At 42.6% G+C, this 5,021-nt stretch overlaps 1 pseudogene; it reads left to right on the forward strand.

Annotated features, from left to right (window-relative positions):
• The first annotated feature begins 982 nt into the window (after positions 1–982).
• LOC143386824 (TNF receptor-associated factor 4-like) lies at positions 983–2,727 on the forward strand (annotated as a pseudogene).
• The last annotated feature ends 2,294 nt before the right edge of the window (positions 2,728–5,021 follow it).

A 5,021-nucleotide genomic window follows, 5' to 3' on the forward strand; every position in this document is an offset into this window, starting at 1 on the left:
TCAAATGATTACTATGTGGTGGCCAAATTATAATTTTTTAAAATTTGATTCTACATAAACAAATATAGCAAAACCAACCATAAGTGGGGAAGAAGATAAAGCTTATAATTTTGGTACTCACATGCCTATATATAAACAGCTGCTGCTATTTAAAGCTGATTACATATCTTTTTGATGTGTTCCCATTTATCCTGTAGTACTTTTCAGTTTCTCACAAAATAAGGTGTTTCATGCACATCATTTTTTTTTTTGCTCCAGACCTGTAATTAGCCATTTATCCTATAAAGTCTGTTCTCTGTTAGAGGAGGAATGTCTGACCAGTATTTGTGATGGTTGTCATTGCATTTGGAGCTTTCCTGTTAAGGACAGTTATATATATAACATATATATATATATATATATATATATACCATTAACAACTAAAAGAGTATTAAAAAAAATATATATATATATATATATATATATATATATATATATATATATATATACACACATATATATAATACTCTTTTAGTTGTTAATGGTCCTTTATTGATGTATGGTACTGAAAATCAAACCCAGAACCTCACACATGCTAGGCAAGTGCTCTGCCACTGAACCATAACCCCATCCACAAATGTGCATATTTCATATAGAAAACATGCAAGAATCTTTTGTATATATCCTGATTTTGCATGTATATATTCATATAAAAACATTTATACTGATATACTACATATGCATATGTAAGAAATATTCTATTTAAAATTTTCTTATGAATTAGAAATAGTCCAAATATTCTTGAAGAATTCTGTTTTTATGTCTGTAAAATAATGTAGCATGCAATCATTTTTTAAGTGAAGAGAGATTTATAGACTATATAGTATTTCAAATATGAAGCATATATAAAACACTTAGTTGCTTTGGGCTGGGCTGCCAGTCCATGCCACCAGGGGCCACCACGTGCCCAGCCCCGCTTGCCGGTGTCTGCCACTCTCCCGCCATGCGCAGCTTCCACTACAACTTCTTGGAGAAGCCCAAGCACCGACTGCTGTGCCCTATGTGCAGGAAACCCATGCGCGAGCCCCTGCAGGTTTCTACCTATGGCCACCGCTTCTGCGAAACCTGCCTGCAGCAGTTGCTCAGGGAAGGAGTCTTCAAATGCCCTGAGGACCAACTTCCACTGGACTATGCCAAGATCTACCCAGACCCAGAGCTGGAGGTCCAGATGCTAGGCCTGCCCATTCGCTGCATCCACAGTGAGGAGGGCTGCTGCTGGAGTGGGCCACTTTGTCATTTATAGAGACACCTGAATAGCTGCAGCTTCATTGAAGTTCCCTGCCCCAATCGCTGTCCTGCCAAGCTGAGTCACTGTGATCTGCCTGCAAACTTGCAACACGACTGCCCCAAGCGGTGCCTCAATTGCGAGTTCTGTGGCTTTGATTTCAGTGGGGAAGCCTTTGAGAGCCATGAGGGTATGTGCCCCCAAGAGAGTGCGTACTGTGAGAACAAGAGTGGTGCCTGCATGATGCGGTGACTACTGGCCCAGCATGCAACTTCTGAGTGCCCCAAGTGCACCCAGCCTTGTACCTATTGCACAAAGGAAGTCAATAGGTACAGCGTCACCAGTACCAGTGCCCAAGGCTGTCTGTGCCCTACTCTAACCAGGGTGGCATGGGCACTGTGTCACAGGAGGATCTGCCAAATCATCTGACGGACAGCGGTAGGACTGCCTTGGTGCTATACCCGTTCAAAGACTCTGATTGCATGCACAGGGTCAGATGCCCCTTCTTCCTGTTAACCCTTCTTTAGGCGATGAAGTCCTGAATGAAGGATAGGGTTCCTGGGAGTTTAGTTCTTTGAGGTCCTTCCCCCTGATGTCCGGCTACAGGTGCTTCCTAGTACCCTGTCTTCATCATGGAGAGTTGGGCGCCTTCTACCCCTGTGTCTTTCCCTTTTGGTAACAGTTCTCCCTTTCCTCATTGCCTGGGACTTTGCCAACAGTGCCCTAAGCTGACAATGGTGCAGCATGTGGAGGAGAGTGTGAAGCCACCTCTGGCTATGATGTGTGCCCTGGTGAGACAGCAGTGGCAGGAGCTGCAGGAACTGTGTGGAGAGCTGGAGGAACTATCAGTAGGAAGTGATGGAGCGCTCATCTGGAAGATTGGCAGCTATGGGCAGAGGGTTCAAGAGGCCAAGCCTAACGTTGAGTGCTTCAGACCAGCCTTCAAAATACATAAGTATGGTTACAAACTACAGGTGTCTGCACTCCTCATTGGCAACAGCAGTAGTGAGAGCAAATATCTCTCTCTGTACATTCATGTGCTACCAGGCACCTTTGACAGTCTCCTTGAGTGGCATTTTGCCCGTCGTGTCACATTCTTCCTGCTAGATCAGAGCAACCCAGGGCTTGCTAATCCATAGCCTTTCATTGAGACTTTCCACTCTGACTCAAAATGAAAAAAATTCCAAAAGCCAGGCACGTGGTGAAGCTCCTTGGATGAGAGTTCTCTGGGCTTTGGATATCCCAAGTTAATCTCCCACCAGGATATCCGAAAGGGAAACTATGTGCAATGTGATGCAGTTTTCATCCGTGCCTCTGTTGAACTGCCCAGGAAGATCCTCAGCTTAGTGCAGAGGTTGCAGGCTCAAGGGGAGAAGGGGGTATGGATGGGACATGACTTATCAGGCTACTGGTTGAACCTGGAGAGGGGGCTGGACCCTCTTTCAGCTGCTTATGCTGCCTAGGTTGTTACCCTGTTCTCCCCCTACCACCACCACCCACAGGTGCCTCCAATTGATGCTTCAGCCCTGGCCCCTGCTGGAAGCAGGTCTATGGGATTCAAGGGCTGGAAACAAATGATCCTAGGACCTATCTCCCCTTCTGGGCAGGGCAGGTAAGCCTTGGTGCCGCCCACATTCTACCTGGACTGAGGTACCTGCTCATGTGCTATGTCCCAAGAGCCATAGGGGGAGGGGTTGGGAAGGGAGGTGCAGTTTAATAAATCTGTCTTGGGATTGATTTTCTTTCCCCAGCTGTGTCCCTTCTGGTTATTTATTTCTTTATCACCAGGAAGGCACAAAATGGGAGCTCTAATTTTTAATAAATTCTGAATTTTATTTATTAACTTGGTTCTGGCCTGTCTCCTCCGAGTTAGTTAAGGCCCTGGGAGGTTGGGGCTAACTATGCAAAGGATCACTGAGAGAAGCAATGCTGCCACAATGACCACAAGATCAGCTGCCCTGCTTTGTTGCCGTCTGGTGGGCACCAGGGGGAACCACAGCAGGCATTGGAAGAGACCTTTTGCTGCCTCCTGATGGTTAAATAGGAAAGGTGCAGCATAAGGCTGGAATCCCCAGTTCTTTACTCACCCAAAATTGAGTACTATGTCATAAGCAAGCCCCAACCTCAGACCTCTGGTTTTGGGGATTGAACCCAGGGACACTTTGTTAATAAGCTACATCCGCAACCCTTTTTTATTCAGAGGGGTCTCAGTTGCTGAGGCTGGCCTTGAACTGTGATCCTCTGCCTCCTGAGTTTTATCATCAATCCAGGCTCCTGCTGACAACTGCCATTTATTTAGTACTTTCTGGTACAGACAATGCCATTAACTTAATGCAAAATATTTCTTTCCATATAGCAGTCAAGTTAAATTAATTTTTACATCATAGTTAAAGGACCTGTCTATAATGGGCCTTATTGAAGTTAATGAGACAATACATGTTTCTGACACTTATTGTAAGTGCTTAACAAATGTTAACCCAACTGGAGCAAGCCTACACATGGGGACTGAATAGAGGGGTCTTCAATGTACAAGGCAAGCTAGGGTCGTGGCTCAGTCATAGAGCACTTGTGTAAGACAGTGGGTGTAGAGCACTTGTGTGAGACACTGGACTCGATCCTCAGCAACATAAAGAAAACAAAGGTCTACAACTAAAAGAAAAAAAAAGAGACACAAGACACTTCAACTTTTTTGTCTATCCTTCATATAGGCCTCAGTGGCCACCTGCAGTGACCCATACTTTACTAGCAAGGAACATTAGTGAATTATCAGTACTCTTTCAGCTGGTCTAGGACAGGGCTGAATTTCTCTTTTTCTACTGGTGCTGGGTATCTTTGTGCATACTACCTATATGAGCTACAATTCCAGGCCGAAGATTTTTTTAAAACTAGAAATATCTGGAAATGTAGCTCCAATTCTGACAGTACAATTGGGCTTGCATTTGGCAAGTTTCTTAGCTACATGTGAATGAATTCTGCTCAATTCTAGATTTTGTTGAAATGATTAAATTAACTAATAAAATAAAAATAAAATAAAATAAAACACTGAGTGTGATAAAACATTTTAAGGTTATTTTATTCTAATATTTCTAAAAATTAGCCAAGATGTAGAAAGAATCTTACTGCCATACTCACACTCTACCTGGTTACCTCAATTTTACTCATAATTAGATTTAGATTTTTATTACCAGCAGATAAATGCTGAAATATTTGACTCCCAAATTAACTAGAATGCTGTTGGGGATTGCACATAGGGATCCATGTTCCAAAAACCTTTCAATATATTTGGTGGTATTAAAATTATATCAATGGATTTTTCCAAAATATTTCTTCAGAGGACCATATCATGAAGATTTTTGGCTGTGTGGACCAGAAGTTCGCTTCAATCATAGCGTAAAACTGCAATATATAGTAACTTAATGCATGATGGCATTCCAATAAAACTATATTTTTCAGGAGAAGGGGGTGTAACTCATTGGGAGCATATTTGCTCAGTAGGTATAAAGCCTGAGGTCAAATAACAACACTTCATAACAAAACAACAACAGAAGCATTTGATTTGCTAAAACATACTACATTCTGGATTTTATCTTGATCTGATGGTCCATCATGCTGCTAGTGCATTGAAACTTCAGTGGTACCCTGCATGCATGTCATTTTCTTTTCTATACACAACACACTTCATATGGACCGCACCATTTTTCTACACAGAGTTTCTGTACAACTCAGTTTATAAAATAAGAATATTTTCTGAATCTGC

The sequence above is a fragment of the Callospermophilus lateralis genome, unplaced genomic scaffold (assembly GCF_048772815.1).
Source record: "Callospermophilus lateralis isolate mCalLat2 unplaced genomic scaffold, mCalLat2.hap1 Scaffold_349, whole genome shotgun sequence".
Taxonomy (NCBI): Eukaryota; Metazoa; Chordata; class Mammalia; order Rodentia; family Sciuridae; genus Callospermophilus; species Callospermophilus lateralis.